Source organism: Rhinatrema bivittatum, chromosome 3 (genome assembly GCF_901001135.1).
Source record: "Rhinatrema bivittatum chromosome 3, aRhiBiv1.1, whole genome shotgun sequence".
Lineage (NCBI taxonomy): Eukaryota > Metazoa > Chordata > Amphibia > Gymnophiona > Rhinatrematidae > Rhinatrema > Rhinatrema bivittatum.
In genome coordinates, this window is record NC_042617.1 from 293896754 (window position 1) to 293916481 (window position 19728).

General features: G+C 45.7%; 1 pseudogene; it reads left to right on the top strand.

Annotated features, from left to right (window-relative positions):
- Window positions 1-179: 179 nt before the first annotated feature.
- LOC115088569 lies at window positions 180-12891 on the top strand (annotated as a pseudogene).
- The last annotated feature ends 6837 nt before the right edge of the window (window positions 12892-19728 follow it).

Here is a 19728-nt window from a genome sequence, read left to right on the forward strand (position 1 = left end):
TTTTTACCAGAGAACAATCAATGTAAGACCAACCAGAGGCTCAATGGTAGTGCTGTGTACTGATTGTATCCAAGATTTGGGTCTTCCACTTCCCAAGTCAGCCACTATTGAGTGAGCCCAGCAAAGAGCCCATGGCTGTTTGCAAGGGGGAGTCATCCACCACTGTCCAGCATGGCCAAGAACCAAGATTTGGAGACACTTCCTTGGCCATGATGGCAGCCACTTACAATAAGATCAGCAACACTAGCCCCTTGAGTAGTCTGGCCAAGGCCAGAGTCTTTGCCAGGGAGGGTTTCCACCTCTGGAAATACTCTGCATCCTGGGCTCTAGCTGGGGGGTTCTAAGAAACCATCAGCCAGACCTTCAGTTGGCTGGCCAAGGACCAAGAACAGCATCTTCTGCCTGGCCTCCATCTTGCCCACTTCATTGGGCTTCAGCAGCGATTACGGCACACTTTTTTCCCACGCCTCAAATAGTAGGGTGGCTGCCTCTCCTCCTCTTTCTCCTCCTCGCAGGATAGCAGTGGTGATGGGCTTTCATCTCCAAGGTGACAGATCGGTGGCTGAGGGCCTGTACACACGTGAGCATGGCGTACCCATATGAGTTTGAGCATAAGTCAGGTTTCTACTTTGGCCTATCTAGCGAGGTGATGAATGGTGCCTCCTGCTGCTGGGTCATGTATGGCATGGTGGTGGTGACGGGCCTCTGGCTTGAGATGCATAGCCTGGCCCATGGGCTGCAGTGCTCCCAACAGCTGGACACCTATAGCCCGAACTTCAGCTCACTCACACACTCAACCTTCAACTCCATGGCCCTGGGCTCTGGCACCTCCCACCTGCCTCTAGTGTCGGACAGCACCTGCTCACACAGAAGGCCTTGAAGCCCATGCTGCCCTCCTCCTACCTAGACTTGACAGCTGCCGCCACTGCTGCCACAGTCACAAGTCCTGCTACCACTTCGGCCTGCTCCACCCTCACTACTCGGGCCAGGCCACTTGTGACTGCCCCAACTGACAGGATGTGGCTCAGGCTGGCTGGAGCCAGACTAGCCCACAATGGCCTGCACAGCTGCTATATTCCAGGCTGCAGTAAGATATATGGCAAGATGTAGCACCTGAAGGCATACCTGCACTGAGACATAGGTGAGCTGCTCTTCATATGCAATTGGCTCATCTGTACAGGTTCACCCAATTCCTGGTTACCTCTAACTGTTTTTTAATATTTCTCACACACACTGAAGTTTAACTTACTTCTTAACTATACTGTATATATATGCAATTTATACTCATTGGATTCCTTATTTACTTGTAATCTACCTCATCTCTGTATAACCTATCTATGTGCATCAATTATGTAAGTACGCAGAGGTCAATAGTGCACATTCATGCTGATTTCTGGTTGTAGTTTACTCTTCCTTTTGTTTTGTTATTGTAAATATTTTAATATCATGTAATACATAAAGGCCCAAGCTCATATTCTGGAGATAATGAATGGCTGCATAGATGGTGTTGACGTGATCGTTTTGGTTTCCTGGCTCATGGGATGATATTTCAAGGATTGCTGAGAAGAGATGGGATTCACTTGTCAAAGAAGGTGCACGGCATCTTTCAACACAGAATGACAAACCTACAGAGGAGGGCTTTAAACTAGACATCGGGGATGGTGAACAACACCCTATGGTAAGTAAAAGATTACATACTCATTAGAAATGGGAAGTATGGGGAAAAAAAGGCAATATTTGGAAAGCTATGTCCACTTTTGTTCATAGTATGGGGAATAAAGTCCCAGATCTAGAGGCAGTAATGGAAAAAAAAAGATTTAGATATAGTGGTTGTCATGGACCCCTGGTACATGGAAAACCATGACTGGGGATATAGTTATACTTGGCTACAATTTATTCAGGAAGGAATGGTAGAAAGGAAAGGAGGATGTTACATTAGAACATAAGAACATAAGAAAATGCCATACTGGGTCAGACCAAGGGTCCATCAAGCCCAGCATCCTGTTTCCAACAGTGGCCAATCCAGGCCACAAGAACCTGGCAAGTACCCAAAAACTAAGTCTCGGAGGGCTGTGACCTGCTTCAAGTACTCACCCGTGTAGCGGCATAGCTCAGACAGGTCTTGGGATGCTGGTGACGGCGGGAAGCCGCTGCCAACACAGCTCCTCCTCACAGGCTCCCCGCCAGACTGACGCAGCCAGCTCTTCTGGTGCTGCTTCCTGCAGATGCATGGCCGAACGCCGTCCTGGGCTCCTCTTCCCCCCTGGGTGCCCTAGGTGCGCACGCATGCCGCCTTCTGAAATTTAAAGGGACCGCGGCGAGAATATGCCACAGCTCCTCCCTCCTGATTCAGTGACCCATCCTATTTAAGGCAAGGTCTGGCCTACAGACTTCTTGGCTCCTTGCTCCTGATCCTCCCAGGAGAGTGTTCCTGAGTTCCTGCATCTTGAACTATCTTCATATCTTGACCTTCGCCTGGATATCGCCCTTGAGATTTGCTGCCTGCCACGACTCTTGCCTGGACAAGTGACCATGAGATTTGCCGCCTGTCATGACCCTTGTCTGGATAACCAACCATGAGATTCTCCGCCAGCCTCAACCCGTGCCAGAACCCCGGCCCCAGAACTGCCGACTGCTCTAACCCTCGTTAGTATCCGGACCCCGCTCCTGGCTCCAGCTAGCGTCACCACTCCACTGGGATTTTCAGAGACCCAGCATAAGTCCAGCCGGCCCCAGTACAGAAGGGCTCAACCTGAGGGGAAATTGGGCTGGTAGTGGTGAAGCTCCAGCGGGGTCTCTGCTCCTTTTCAGCTTCACCAGCTGATGGTGGGGGCTGTGGGACTCCTCCCCACAGGTGGCGCCAACTTCCCCCTCCCCGGCCCAGGGGTCCAGAACAAAGTAGGCGTGGCATTATATAAAGAACAGTATTAAAGCAACAGCATAATGCGGTTTGCGAGATAAGGAGACACCGTGCGTTAATCTGAAAAGAAGGAATGGAACATCTATTTATATTGGTGTACTATACAGACCACCATCATAGACAGAGGAGAAAGACAGAGATTTAATGGAGGTTATTCACAGGATTGCTGTGAAAGGGGAGGTGCTGCTGCTAGGGATTTTAATCTTCCAGATGTTTTGGACATCCCAACTGCTGTATCTTCTAGAGCAGTGGTTCTCAACCTTTTTCCCATCGTGACACACCGACAGGCCATGCTCACATGTATAACACCTGCTCATTACAATTTACGGCGGAAATAAAAAGTAAAGGTCCGGTAATTATTTTTATTGTTTAAAATGACACAAGGAAAAGATACGTATCTGTCTGAACAGAAATTGCATAAATAGTAAACATCCCACACCAAAAGCACCAATTTCCAGCACTTAAACAGTAACCACCTTACCTAAGAAAAGGCAACACTGAAAATATTACACCAGGCCTTAAGACACCAATACAGCTCCTATTAGGAAAACGGACCAAGCCAGGCTGCTATAGAGCCCTACACAGAAACTACACGCCAGCAGAAAACCTCACCTGAATCACATGTGCTGACCCTCACCTAACAAAGAATAAAGAGACCAAAACGCATAACTAGAAGCATGCAGACAAAAACTGAATTGGAAACTGCAACAAGCCAGAGTCTCTGTATGCAGTGTAATAAAGGAAAAAAGAAACATCACCCATCCTTATAAACAATCAAGTAATATAAAATCAGTAGCAGTAAAATCATACTAACAAAAAAACAGATTATTTCAAAACAGCTGATGAATGGAATAGCCAATAATTAAAAACTCATATAAAAAATTTCTAGATACCAATAAAATATTTCGAAATAGCAGACACAAAGACCCAGTAATGAAAATAAGGATACAAAATTTTTTTGTTCTGCATACCTGGGAACGATTGATATCCGGTGTCCAGAGATTGTTCTGAATTAGCAGGAGAAGGGTGGTTTCTTGGACCTTTCTCCTCTCTCTGTCACATACCAGCGCTCTCTCTCACACTGGCTCTCAATTACACACCTATACACACAAGCTCTCAGTCACTTACATATACATATGCTTTTTCACTTACTTATACGGGCTCTTAATTACACATTTACACACATGCTGTCTATCTTTTCACGCTTACACACACAGGCTTTCAATCACACACATACATGCTGTCTTTTTCTCTCACACACAGACTCTCATTCACATGCTTACAAACATGCTCTCTCTCTTTCTCTCATTTACACACAGGCTCTCATCACATACTCACATGCTCCCTCACCTAAACCAGCTCTCAATCACACACAGACACACATGGTCTCTCTTTTACTTATACACACAGGCTCTTAATCATACATACATATGATCTCTCTCACACACAAAGGATCTCAATCATACACACATACTCTTTCACACAAACAGGTTTTCAATCACAAACTTACACATACAGGTTCCCAATGGTAAACTTACATTCATGCTCTCTCTCTCACAGGCAGGCTCTCAATCACAGACATACTCTCTTTCACATGTACAGGCTCTCAATCATTCACATACATGCTATCTCACTCACACACACACCAGATCTCAAACGCACATGCTTGCTCATTCACTCTCTCTCCCCCCTCCCCGGAACTAGCGGCAGCAGCAGCCTACTCCCAACCCTAACCTCCTTCATTTTCAGCCCTCACAGAGAAAGGAGTCCCATCGGCCGCGGGGGTTGACGTTCTTCTTTATTTTTCTCCGAGCCGCGCTGCTCATCCCTCAGGCCGCGCCTCTCTTCTGTTCTTCGGGCCAACGCTGACCACACTAGCATGGTCTCTTCTTCCCCGCGCACACCCCACTGCTCACGATTTCCTCTTCCGGGCCGCGGGGGGGGGGGGGGGGGGCGGGAAGAAAAGACCATGCCAGTGCCGCTGACTTCAGCTGTCCTGCCGCATTCTGCCCAGGCTGACAGCATTTTAAGCCCGGGCGGAGGAGGACCGGGGAGCAGCTGGGTCAGCGGGGGACTGGGAAGTGTGGCGACACACCTGCATGTTCTTGGCGACACACTAGTTGTCGCGACACACTGGTTGAGAACCACTGTTCTAGAGGCAGGGAGTTCCTTGATTCTCTGCAAGGAGAACTGTTCTGTCAACTGGTAACAGAACCCACATGGGAGGGGGCGATACTGGACCTTGTGCTTACTGACGGGGACAATATCTCTGATGTTGTAGTGGATGATCATCTGGAAGTCAGTGACCACCGGATTGAGTGGTTCAATATTAGGACGCAAGAGATGAAGGTTCATTTTAAGGCAAGGGTCCTAGACTTCAGAAAACTAACTTTCTCAAATGGGGGAGTACCTCAAGGACTCGTTAGCTGGACGGGAAAATCTAGGGGAAGTAGAAGGGCAGTGGACAAAACTGAAAGAAAATATCATAAAGACAACTAATCTTTTTGTTAGAAATGAAAATAAGGGAAGAGGAGAAAGAAACCATTATGGTTTACTAAAGAAGTAGCTGAAAAGGTAAGGGAGAAATGGTGAGCATTCATAAACTACAAGAGATCACAGAAAGAGGAAGACAGGACAATATCTGGAAAAATTAAGGGAAAGTAGTCAGGAATATGAAAATTCAAATACAACAAAAAATAGCAAATATGATAAAATGAGGGGGAGATTTTTTTTTTTAGATATGTCAGTGATAGAACGAAGTGCAAAAGCAGCATTGTGAGGCTCAAAGGTGAAGGGGAGGAATAGATGGAGGCTGATGAGGAAAACACAAAATTTCTCAACAAATATTTCTGTTCGGTGTTCACTATGGAAGGGCCTGGAACAGGACTATATAAAACAAAAACAAATAAGACTGAAAGTGAGGTAAACCGCAAACAATTTTTGGAACAGTGTGTTTGTGAGGAGCTAACTAAACTTAAAGGGGTAGATATTCAAAACCCATTTAGACGGATAACTTACAGTATAAGGGGTAATAACAACGCATCTAAAACGTGCGGCCAAAGGGAGGTTAAACAGTGCGCTTGGCTGAGCGCACTGTTCTGAATCGGCCTAATCGTGTAACTACAGCAAGGGTTATTTTTCCCTATTTAAATCACTTGCACTTGTCCACATTAAATTTCATCTGCCATTTGGAAGCCCAATCTTCCAGTCTCGCAAGGTCCTCCTGCAATTTATTACAATCCGCTGCATAATTTTGTGTCATCCGCAAATTTGATCACCTTACTCGTTGTACCTCTTTCCAGATCTTTTATAAATATATTAAAAAGCACCGGTCCAAATACTGAACCCTGAGGCACGCCACTGTTTACCTTTTTCCAGTGTGACAGACCATTTAATCCTACTCTCTGTTCCTGTCTTTTAACCAGCTTGCAATCCTCAAAAGGACATCGCCTCCTATCCCATGATTTTTTAGTTTTCTTAGAAGCCTCTCACAGTGGAACTTTTTTGAACAGCTTCTGAAAATCAAAATACGCTACATTTACCACCGGTTCACCTTTGCCACGTGTTTTTTCACTCCTTCATAAAGTGTAGGAAATTTGTGAGGCAAGTCTTCTCATGGGTAAATCCATGCTGGCTGTTCCGGTGTTCAAGAGTTTTCCCGGAACTGAAGTCAGGCTCACCGAATATTGGGTACATCTGGCTAGGTTAGCTGCTTCTGAGCAGGTCTAAAGTTAGCCGGTTTTGTGTGGCCGGATAATCTGTGCTACGGTGGAAGCCTACTTTTGTAGAGAAAATGCTTAACTATGCCAGAAGCATCGGGGCCCGGGTTGTAGTAGGAGCTACCGCAATGAGGCTGAAGAAAAAGAGAAAGATAAGGTAAAGCAAGGGTGGAGGGGTTAGAATTGGGTGGGGGAAGGAGGGAGATTCCGGAGGTTGACTTTTGGGTAAAAAGTAAATCAGACCAAGGAGTGAGGGGTGAGGGAGGGGACGACACCAACGCCAACTCCAGCCTCTATTTTTGGTATTCCAGCCAATACAGGGCATTTTTGGGAGCAGGGAGCAGGCGGCAGGCTCGGCCCCGCAAGGAGTAGGGCTGGTTTGGGCTTTAGGTTAAGTTTGATCTTAGTTGTTTCATAATTAGATTATACTTCATTATAGATTATCCATTCATTATATTAGATATGTTCCATGTAATCCGCCCCCCCGGCGATAGTTATCTCTGTTAAATGTGAACCGGAGTGATATGTATTGTATACAGGAACTTCCGGTATATAAGAACAAAAATAAATAAATAAATAATAGGTCTGCAATCTTTGTTTTTTGTTTTTTTAATTATCGCTTCAGCACTTAACTGGCTATAGTCATTTGAATATAGCCAGTTCAGCCTCAGGTTATTTGGCTAAGATTAGCTGGATAGCTTTAAACATAACCGGATATTCAAAGAATATCCGGTTTTGTTTACTGTTGTTGGGCTAATGTTAACCGGATAACTTAAATTGGGAATATTCAGTAGGACATTTATCCCATTGAATTTCCAGGACAAGTTCTCCGGTTAACTGTAGCCAGATACCTTGTCCACTAAATGTCCTTCTGAATTCGGGCCCCAAAGTATATAAGACAATGTGGCCATGTGTGATACATGCAAGGGTACTAAGGAAACTTAGAGATGTCCTGCAGCTCCTCTGGCTGACCTTTTCAATGCTTTCTTAGAGTCTGAAGTAGTTCTGGAGGACTGGAAAAGGGCAGATGTTTCTATTCATAAAAGTGGAATTAAGAAAAGGCTGGGAGGCTTGGGAGCTACAGGCTGATTAGTCTGACCTCTGTGGTGAACAACTAATAGAATCGCTGCAAAAGAAGAGGTTAGTGCAATTTTTGGAATCCAATGGATTGCAAGATCTAAAGCAGCATGGTTTTACCAGAGGTAAATCTTATCAGATGAATATGATCAGTTTTTTTTTATTGGGTGACCAGAGCACTAGACATAGGGCCTCATTTTCCAATATCGCAGTGGTAACGCATGATAACGCATGAGGGGGCGTGTCCCATGCAAATAAGGCATTTTTCGTGCAGCGGGGAAACATCGCATGACGCGATGTTTTCGCCATTTGCGGAACTGGATTCGCAAATCGCGAAAACATCGTGCACCGCGATAAAACAACCAGTACATAAAAGTGTCCAAACAGCCTATTTCCACTCCTAGGTGCTGCAAGCAACATGTTATATGAAACTGAGCACTTGTCACAGAGAGAGAGAGAGAACAAGCCATAGTGCCTATGCCCTAGACAGGTATTTGTAGCCCTATGGGAGGGCCACCTAGTAACTTGAGGTGGGGATTAGGTATGAGCATAGGGGGTTGGGGGCCACTTTCACATTCACATGAGATGTACGGAAAGAACAGTGGTCTCTTGTGAAGATTTGCTGGCCGTCGGAGTGAGGAAACTCACTCCAAGAAGAGATTTGGGCAATGTTCTCTCCACCTAGCTTGATGGACACTCTACCTGGGCAACAACAAGCTAGGTGGAGAGAACGTTGCCCAAATCTCTTCTTGGAGTGAGTTTCCTCACTCCGACGGCCAGCAAATCTTCACAAGAGACCACTGTTCTTTCCGTACGTCTCATGTTGAATGTGAAAGTGGCCCTCAACCCCTTACGCTCATACCTAATCCCCACCTCGAGTTACTAGGTGGCCCTCCCAAAGGGCTACAAATACCTGTCTAGGGCATAGGCACTATAGCAATCTCTCTCTCTCTCTCTCTCTCTCTCTCTCTCTCTCTCTCTCTCTCTCCTCTCTCTCTCCCTCTCCTCTCTTCTCTCTTCCTCTCTCATCTCTCCCTTCCTCGCATCACTCTCTCTCTCTCTCCTTTCTCTCTCCTTCTCTCTCCCTTCGGCTCTTTCTCCTCCTCGTCTCTCCTTCTTCCTCTCTCCGTCCTCTTCTCTCCTCTCTCTCTCTCTCTCTCTCTCGACTGTGATGACCTGTAATGAAAGTGTTGTAGCTATGAGCTGTGCTAACACTCAATAACTGTTTCCAGTTTTTACATATGCTCCGCCCCAACTCCAAATTTGCAATCGCGTTAACGGCTGTTAGCGTGATTTGTGAATTTATCTCACGCGATAACACCTTGGAAAATGACCCCCATAGTGTACTTGGATTTCAGCAAGGCCTTTAACACGGTTCCGCACAGAGGACTTAAAATAAATTGTGCATCCTTTGTATGGATCCTAGAATGACTGACTGGGTTAGAAACTGGCTGAGTAGGAGGCAACAAAGGGTAGCGGTAAATGGAGTTTTTCTCTGAGTGAGCCTTAGGGATTGGTCCATGGACTGGTTCTTTTCAACATTTTTGTGAATGACATAATGGAAGGCTTTTCCGGGAAAGGTTTGTCTTTTTGCTGATGATACCAAAATCTGTAACAGGGTGGATAGCTAGGAAGGAGTGTAAAACATGAGGAGGGATCTAGCAAAGCTTGAGGAATGGTCTATGGTCTCAAAGCTAAGATTTAATGCTAAAAAAATGAAGAGTAATGCATTTAGGATGCAAAAACCCAAGGAAAAGATACAGTATTAGAGGTGAAATTCTTATAAGCACAAAGAAAGAGGGGGATCTGGAGGTAACTGTATCTGATGATGTTAAGGTGGCCAACAGGTGGATAAAGCATAGTAAAGCCAGAAAGATGCTCAGCTGCAGAGGAAAAGGAATGGTCAAGAGAAAAAGGGAGATGGTATTGCCCCCTATATAGGTCCCTGGAGACCTCACTTGGAATACTGTGTAGGGATGTGAATCGTTTTTTGACGATTTAAAATATCGTCCGATATATTTTAAATCGTCCAAATCGTTAGGGCCTCGATACAATACCAATTCCCCCGATTTATCGTCAAAAATCATAAATCGGGGGAAGGGGGAGGGCAGGAAAACCGGCACACTAAAACCCCCTAAAACCCACCCCCGACCCTTTAAATTAATCCCCCACCCTCCCGAACCCCCCCCCAAATGCATTAAATTACCTGGGAGTCCTCCGTAGCGGCGGTCCGTGGCTAAATCGGGGGAAGGGAGAGCACAAAAACCCGGCACACTAGATTGTGAGGTCTTCAGCCGGCGCCATTTTCAAAATGGCCGCCGCAAAATGGCGGCGGCCATAGACGAAAACGATTCGACGCAAGAAGTCATTCCGGACCCCCGCTGGACTTTTGGCAAGTCTTGTGGGGGTCAGGAGGCCCCCCCAAGCTGGCCAAAAGTTCCTGGGGGTCCAACGGGGGTCAAGGAGCGATTTCCTGCCGCGAATCGTTTTCCGTACGGAAAATGGCGCCGGCAGGAGATCGACTGCAGGTCGTTCAGCGAGGTCCGGAACCCTTGCGAGATTTCCGGACCTCGCTGAACGACCTCCTGCAGTCGATCTCCTGCCGGCGCCATTTTCCTTACGGAAAACGATTCGCGGCAGGAAATCGCTCCTTGACCCCCGCTGGACCCCCAGGAACTTTGGCCAGCTTGGGGGGGCCTCCTGACCCCCACAAGACTTGCCAAAAGTCCAGCGGGTCCGGAACGACCTCTTGCGTCGAATCGTTTTCGTCTATGGCCGCCGCCATTTTGCGGCGGCCATTTTGAAAAATGGCGCCGGCTGAAGACCTCACGATCTAGTGTGCCGGTTTTCGTGCTCTCCCCCTTCCCCCGATTTAGCCACGGACCGCCGCTACGGAGGACTCCCAGGTAATTTAATGCATTTGGGGGGGGGTTCGGGAGGGTGGGGGATTTAATTTAAAGGGTCGGGGGTGGGTTCTAGGGGGTTTTAGTGTGCCGCTGGACCACCAGGTAATTTAAGGCATTTGGGGGGGGGGTTCGGGAGGGGGGGATTTAATTTAAAGGGTCGGGGGTGGGTTTTAGGGGTTTTAGTGTGCCGGCTCACGATTTTAACGATTATGACGATACTTTACACACACAAACGGCAACAATACGATTCCCTCCCCCTCCCAGTCGAAATCGATCGTTAAGAAGATCGAGGACACGATTCACATCTCTAATACTGTGTACAATTCTGGAGACCGTACCTTCAAAAGGATATAAACAGGATGGAGTCGGTCCAGAGGGTGGCTACTAAAATGCTTTGTTCTAAAGGATATGGGGATGGATTTAAAGATCTAAACATGTGTGTCCTAGAGGAAAGGCGAGATGGGAGAGAAATGATATACACATTGAAATATCTCAGAGGTTTCCACGGACCGGAGGTGAACCTTTTACAATGGAAAGGAGGCTCTAGAATAAGAGGTCATGAGATGAGGGTGAAAGAGGGTAGATTCAGGAGTAATCTTAGGAAATATTTCTTTATAGAGAAGTGGTGGATACATGGAACATCCTCCCATGGAGGTGGTGGAGACATAAACAGTATCTGAATTCAAGAAAGTTTGGGATAAATACAGGGGATCTCTAAGGAAGTGATGCTAAATTAATTGGATGGATGGGCAGACTGGATAGGCCATATGGTCTTTTTCTGCCATCAAGTTTCTATGTTTATAAAATGAACTCAAAGTGTATGTTGCTGGAGCAAGGGGACTCTGCCCCTTTCCTTATTAATTCCATTTCTCATTTGCAATTTATTCTGGTATTTTGATGTAAAGGATTAATTGTGGGGTTTGTTTGTTGAATGAGCATTTGTAGACTTTTTCTTGTGCCCTGTAAGATCGAGCTTTGCCATTTCTACATTTATTTATTTAATGAGTTTTATATACCGTCATTCGGTAAAGCCATCACAACGGTTTACAAAAGCTCAAAATGCATGTATGCGCTAGACTGTTTCTGCATATTTAATTCATTCTTTGGCATTCTGGCTGTTTCCTGCATGCTCTCTGGGCAGAGAGCTGAAACATTGGTCAATACTGCCACCTTGTGCCTGTCAGAATTTTTACCACCGGTTGTATATAATTAATATGATATTCCAAAGTGCACAGCAGTGCTGCAGAAGGGGTCCTTCTCTGCAGACCATTGCTTAAGGAGGCGGGGGAAAGGGGCTTATGTCCTTTGTCCTCTTCTCTGGGGATAGGCATTGTTGGGGTTTAGGAGTGGGTTGTTCATACTTGGGTTAGTGTTTGGTAATGGGGAGTATTGTTATTTTTGTCAGTTTCTCACAGAGGATCCAATGTGGTAGGGAGTGGAAGAGTTTACCTTTTCTTTCCCATCTTGGGGAGGGGGGAGGGGAAGAGTATGAGCAACACAGGCATGATATTTTACTGTTGTCTCCAGGGAAGAGGCAGCATGGGAATCTTATTACCGATTCACAATTGACTAGCATTAAATACTGACAAGTTGCAAAGACCAGGAGTACATTTTACCTGCAGTCTTTGCATCAGTTTTCAAAGCAAAAGGATGGACAGCTGCTATAGATCCCTACACAGATACTCCATGTTAGCAAAATACCTCACCTCGGATACACATACAGAACACAGACAAACTCTCCCCAAAAACAAAATAAAGAGATCATATTTATAAACAAAACATGTAGATAAACCTGAACTGAAAGCCACAAGAAGCTAGACCTCTGTATGCAGTGCAACAATAGAAAAAACAGAAAAATCACCATTGTTCATAAAAAATCAAACAATAAATTGAGAGAAATAAAATCAATCATAAGTGTAAACCATAGTAATAAAAGAAAAAATATTTCAAAACAGCTGATAAATAGAACATCCAATAATTAAAAACTCATAGGCTGACCTTATGTTGCCTTTCTTACCATTTTCTTCGACATGTCTCCTAAATGAAAGGAAAGGTGAGAATCTTTCCTCCAGATCCCTCTCCTTTATTAGGCCAGCAGGTAATCACCGCTTTCATCACCTCCTTAGCAGCTGTGCAGGGAGCCAAGGATCCTGATTTGCTGCACGGCATGAGAGAGCCGCATGTTCCTGTGAATGAAGCATCCCTGAGCCCGGACCTGCAAGCCCCCCCACCCACCCCCCGGTGCAAAGGGGTGATGCAGCAAGTGTAGCCATGGCACATGTCAATGATTCGATGGGCGCGACCGTGGTGGAGAGGATGCTTGCTTGCTCCATGTCACCACTGCAGGATTCGTTTTCTCCATCAGAGTCTGGCGGCAGTGTGACTGGGAGTGTTTTTTTCCCCCTTTTGCAGTTGGCCTTTCTGATTTGGAGTCGGTGGAGAGGTTACCTTCGGCTAGCTATCCCAGGAAGTTCAGAACATTGTAAGTAGCAAATCTTTCAATATTCCATCGTGGCCGGAGGTAGTGACCCTTGAAGCTATTTGGGTTTTGGTAGCTAGATTTGGGAACTCGTTAAAATTGCTTAATACCAAGATGGACCTCCTTTTCTCAAATTGTCTGCAAAAATCCTCAGCTTTACAAAAGAAATTAACTTTAAGTAATTCCAAAATTTCCAAAACTGAGAACACTGTTACAACTCTTCAAGAGTTCAACGCTACTACTGCAAAAGACCGGAATGCCCTCTCTAGGCGATTGAATTGTTATGGCCGCCGGCTGCAGCGGTCCGCGACCGGGGCTGGTCACTCACCGGTGCAGCTGGGCTGCTCCCGGGGAGCTGGTGGTGGGCAGCCATCCCCACGTTCCGACCGACCATCGCTGAGCCTGTCTGCGTGTGGGACTGCTCGCCTTCTGGTTGCTGGCTCCTCTCCCGCCGGCCTCCGTAGAGCCGTGCACGGGGCTGATTTCCTATATTTAAAGGGCTATGACAGGAAATTGACGTGGTTCCTCCCCGGGACTCCTTGCTATTTCCCATTTAAGGCAAGGTCTGCTTCTCAGACCGTGCCTTGGTTTCTTGGCTCCTGGTCCTGTGTTACTCTGGCTTCTTCTGCTTTCCTATGCCTTGTTACCTGTCTTCCTTGATCCTATTCCTGTCTTCCCGGTCCCAGCTCCTGTTCCTTTCCTTCGTCCGACTACTCTTCTGGCTTCGACCCTTGGACCGGCTTCCGACTACTCTTCTGGCTTTGACCCCTGGACCGGCTTCCGACTACTCTTCTGGCTTCGACCCCTGGACCAGCTTCCGACTACTCTTCTGGCTTCGACCCCTGGACCAGCTTCTGACTATTCTTCTGGCTTTGACCCCTGGACTGGCTTCCGACCATTCTTCTGGCTTCGACCATGGACTGAACTTCAAACCCTTCTTCCATCTTCAGGGGCCCACCTAAGTCCAGCCGGCCCCACGCACCCAAAGACTCAACCTGCGGGGAACAGGGCGGGTATTGGTGAAGCTCCAATAGGCTCTTGCTTCAGTCCGGCCTCGCCTTCTGACGGTAGGGACCTAAGAGGGTTTTACTTTCTCAGGTAGCGCCAACTCTATCTCGGACCAAGGGTCCACCTTTCTGAAATCTAACATGAATATCTAGAGAACACTATGAGACATCTAAATTTGCGTCTTTTGAATTTCCCCAAAGTTTTGGGGGAAATACCATATGTGACTCTGAAGAGGTATTTTAGGATTTACAACTGAGGGTTTGCCTTCTGTTAACACTTGTTGTTTTCTTCCTAAAAGGTCTTCTGATTTCCTCAAAATATTGAGTTTTCAATCTTCTAATCTAATTTCCTTGAAATCTCTATATTAGAAGTCTTTGATCGGTGTACTCTTCTTGTTTATTTCTTCTGCTGATTTGAGTAATGTAATGCATAATTACTTTAAAAAGTTTTCATCATAACATACGATATGCCATACTGGGTCCATCAAGCCCAGCAAACTGTCTCCAACAGTAGCCAGTCCAAGTCACAAGTACCTAGCAAGTACCCAAACATTAAATGAATAGATTCTAAGCTACTAATCCTTATTATTGATAGTAGATTATGGACTTCGCTCTAGGAAGTTATCCAAACCTTTTTTAAACCCAGCTACACTAACTGTTGTAACCACATTCCCTGGCAATAAATTTCAGAGCTTAATTATGCATTGCGTGAAAAAGAATTTTCTCTCCTTCTCGTTTGTTTTAAATGAGCTACTTGCTAACTTCATGGAGTGCCCCCTAGTCCTTGTATTAATCTAAAGAGTAAATAACTGATTCACATTTACCCGTTCAAGTCCTTTCATGATTTTGTAGACCTCTATCATATCCCCTTCAGCCGCCTCTTTTCCAAGCTGAACAGCTCTAACTTCTTTAGCCTTTCCTGATAGGAGAGACATTCTATCCCCTTTATCATTTTAGTTACCCTTCTCTGTACTTTCTCTCAGTACAACTATATATTTTTGAGATGGGGAGACCAGAATTGTACACAGTATTCAAGGTACTGTCTCACCATGGAGTGATACAGAAGCATTATGACATCCATCATTTTATTCACTGTTATGATTTCGTATAGATGTGAACCCTGGGCCGAGGTGAGAGGTGTCCCTCCCACAGGGAGAAGCCCTGTGGGCCTCACTGTCAGTAGGCGGAGTCTCACGACAAAGGACACAGCTGTAGAAGAGACTTTATTATGTAGGAAATAAGAATTAAGCCCACAGCGGGAGGTGCAAGAAGTACAGTTCTGAGCAGTGGGGTACACCACTGATGTGGTGATCTGGTAGTGGCTTGCAGAGCAGGGTACGCCAGGAAATCCCGTCAGGTGGCGAGATACCTCAGGAATGCAGATCCGGTAGTGGCCCACGGGGCGGCATATGCCGAGGAGTCTATACAGGAGATGAAATACTAAGGTGCAGGAACCCGGAGTGGATCTTGAAGAGAGAAGGTAATCCCTGTAGCTCAAGGTGTACTGCAGCAAGTTCACTGAAGAGGAAGCAGTAGTGGCCCAAGGCACGAGGTACACCGCAGAGAAGCTTCAGCAAAGTAGAGTCGTTGAAGTCTGTAGAGAAGTCCTCACAATGGAAGTTCCACGATAGTGTCCCAAGACAGGAAGGCCCTCCGAGGAGCGGATAGCCAGGAATACGGAAGGGCCCCCGAGGAGCGGTTACCCAGAGCGTCCAATACCGAGGGGAAAATCCAGAACTGAAGTCCAAGAGTAGAGCGGATTCAGCAATGAAGTAAACTCCTTGCTAACTCGTAGTAGCAGAGGGCTGGTCGGCTTAAGGACAGCATTGCGTTGACATCATCCAGAGGGGACGCCCCCGAGATTCCCTCCATTATGTGTACAAAGGAGGCCCTTGTGTGCGCGCGCCTAGGGTGATTCCGGATCCAAGTTGGTGGTTGGCAGTGTCCACGCCGTCCCGGGGCCGCCGGGGAGGTCGGCATTGGCTGGTGGATGCTGCTACTTTACCAATGATTGATGGTGCAGGGAAAAAGAGGTGAGCATGAGATCGTATTCCCTAACTAATAATTCCTAACATTCTGTTTGCTGTTTTGACCGCCACAGCATACTGAGCCGATGATTTCAATGTATTATCTACTATGACACTTAGATATCTTTCCAGGGTGGTAACTCCTAATGTGCAACCTAACATCATGTAACCAAAGAAAGGGTTATTTTTCCCTATATGCATCACCTTGCACTTGCCTGTATTAAATTTAATCTGCCATTTTGAAGCCCACTCTTCCAGTCTCACAAGGTCCTCCTGCAATTTATCACAATCCGCTTGAATTTTAACTTCTCTGCATAATTTTGTGTCATCTGCTAATTTAAGCATATCACTCTTTATGCCCCTTTCCAGATTACAATTCTTCACAATTCTATGGTCAATTTGTTTGGATTTTCCCCAATCTTGCTCAAGTTACTCAATTTAGAAGGAAAGGTTTCTTAGCTTTAGGTAGGAAATTGTATCTCTAGGTTTTCTTTTATATTGTGTCATCCAGGTATATGCATTATTAAGCACAGTATTGAATGTTATATTTTTTTCCTGCCTGAACCACTGAAATCTTTTTTGGACCCAAAGGCCAGTAACCTCCTCCCCAGTGCCTATTAACTAATTCAGGGCTAAATGTAAATTAACTGCTGGTTATATAGCTATGTTAAGCTGTTCTTTTATAATGTTTGATTTTCTTTCTTTCTTGATTCTCCTATCATTTTTTGTTCCCTCCCTTCTCTTTTTACTGTTTGGTTTTGGAGGACTGCATTCATTTGGTTTCTATTATATTTTTCTATTCCTTTTTTCTTTTTCTTCATTAATGCTGGAATCCATATATTTCTGTGATAAAGAATTATCTTTGTTTATTAATGAAACATAAATACATAAATAAAACCCTCATAGGCTTCAATATTCAAAAATATCCAGCTAACTTACATGGGATATTCAGTAGCACAGCTATGCTGCTGAATATCCATGTACAAATCGCTACTTAGCCGGATAAGTCTTTTCTGGCTAAGTTATACTTGCTCTATGGCAAATCTAACTTATCTGTTAACTGGATATGTCCGAATATTAGCACTTATCTGGCTAAGTTAACTGGATACGCCCATTACGTCCATTGCTTGTCCCTGAATTATTTTGCTATCTACTTAGCCAGATAAGTGACCTATCCAGCTAAGTGGCGACCACTAAATGTAGCTGGATATTCAGTGGCTGCCACTTAGCAGGATAAGTCCTATTTATCGGGCTAAGCAGCTTTTGAATATCGGACTCCCAATTATTTTTAATTTCCCAAACACCAATAAAATATTTCAAAACTGAAGACACATCAAATAACACTCAATAATTAAAACCAATAAGGATAAAAAAATCTCCCACTCTTCATACCTAGGAACTTTTAATTTCCAGCCACCCTGAGATTGTCAAGATTAGTCAGGGATGGAGGGTGTATACACATTTTCTCCTCTCTCTGTCATATACACACCCTAACACACATTTTCATTATCACATTCTCTCTTTCATATGATTCACACTCTGCCTCTGATATACAGGATGACTCACTCTTACACATCCTCCCTCTCTCACATCTCACACGCTTTCACTCACATACATGCTCACTGACTCACTCATGTTCCTGAACATACCCATGAAGGAGTTCAGTTTCGTGAACCTCTGAAGACTGAACAACTGAAAAGCCTCTCGTCTAACCCTGCCAGCAGTGAAACGCACAGCCATTTTTTAATGTACTAATATTTGCAACGCAAACGGCACATAATGCGTAGAGGCCCTATGTGCGATAGTTGCTATTGAAAGGCTTGGTTTATGCCCAATGTGCTGGATTCTGGTCTCGCCCTCATCCCTACCATTTCTCCTGCCTCCTTTGTATTTAGGGGAGGTTTTGTGTGTGTGGTGTTTGAAAGACAGATGGTGGACTGGAGTGCATCACATGACCTGATGCAGGAGGAGGAGCAGAGAGGAATTGTGAGGATGTTGATATGAAGGAGTTCAACTTCGTGACCATCTGAAGAATGAAATAACTGAAAACCTCTCGACTAACTATGCCAGCAGTGAAACGCACTGCCATTTTGGATGTACTAACATTTGCAACGCAAACGGCACATAATGCGTAGTGACGCAGTTACGCACTAACATTTAGTGTAACGTGACTCCATTTTGGAATAATAATTTGTATTGTATTAATACGAACGCCGCTGTAAAATGTCTAACACGTCAATTAAATGACGAAACAATAGTCTGATCATAAGCTACACCTACTAGAGGACCACGCTAGCTAATGCTTGTTCAGCAGTTTGTAAATTGTTTGTTCAGCAAAACCAGAACGCATGTGTGAAAGATATTGTAAAGTGCATAAAAGTTTGCTCCTAAGGGGGCGTGGCATGCAGTTGTACTGAGCCTTTGTCTTAGCTGCATCTTGCTGGCAATAAAAGTCTATCTTTACGGATCAGTTGTCTGGACCTCCTTACTGACTAAAAGAGACGGTTACATTTGGCGAGCCAGCCAGGAGGTACCGGGGACGCTATTTTAGCCCCCCAGTTGGTCCGGTAGTTTGGTGGCGGAGCGATCCCCCAGACTACCTGGTGAGTGGCCACCGCTGAGTTCAGCGATCAGGTTTCTGAGGGGACCGTTCCACAGAAATTCTTCTGAGACCTCTGGGCTGGTGATCCGGGAAGAAGGCTTTCGTGACGATCGGAAGACCCCTGCAGGCGAGTATATGGGAACAGTGGAAGGAGTAAGAGTAGATAAGGAAATAACCGGTCCATCCCCGAGCGGACCGAGGGGGCTTTGATCACACCCCGCGCAGTGTTTTAGTAGGAATTCTTTCCGAAGACCAGCGCATAAGAGGAAAATTATAAGTGAAGTATATAATAGCGGGAATAGGTTTCTTGTTGTGTGAAAGAGAGTGAATGGCCTCGCAGTTCTAGACCGGGCGACCGCGTTCTAGTCGAGGCGATTGTGACCCTTTTGTGTCTGACGGATACGGACCCCTTACCTATCCGTCTTCCCTTCCCTCCTTTGTCTGTGATTCTATCCTAATGGGAGGGGGCTATTCAACTCCACTAAAAGTCATGACGAAGCACTATAGTGAAGTGTTCGACAGACGAAAATGTACAAAACCCGGAATGATTCAGCGATGTACCCATAGGTGGCCCAGTTTGTGTGTAAATTGGCCTCCGGCAGGAACTTTCAATTTCCAAACGGCCACAAGGGTCCTGAATATAGCCTGAAAGAGGGAACGGGTTGCCCTGAGGATATACCGTACATAACTGCTTGGCTTGCAGTCATTGAGAATCCTCCGTCATGGGCAAAGAAGTTAGTGGAGGGAGCCGCCCTCGTAATGGTAGCTCAGTGCACAAAATGGGTGACCGGAAGTCCCCAAACCGGAAGAGAAAGGGACAGGCGGCCATATTGGGAACAAAGATCAGGCGTCATCTGCGGCGGCCATATTTGTAGTGCAAGGAAATTCACAGACTCAAGAAAAAAAAATTAAACCCCTGCCGCCCGCAGTACTGTCCGATGGGAACATCTCTTGCCGCCACCATATGCCCCTAGTTGTCCTCAATTGTATC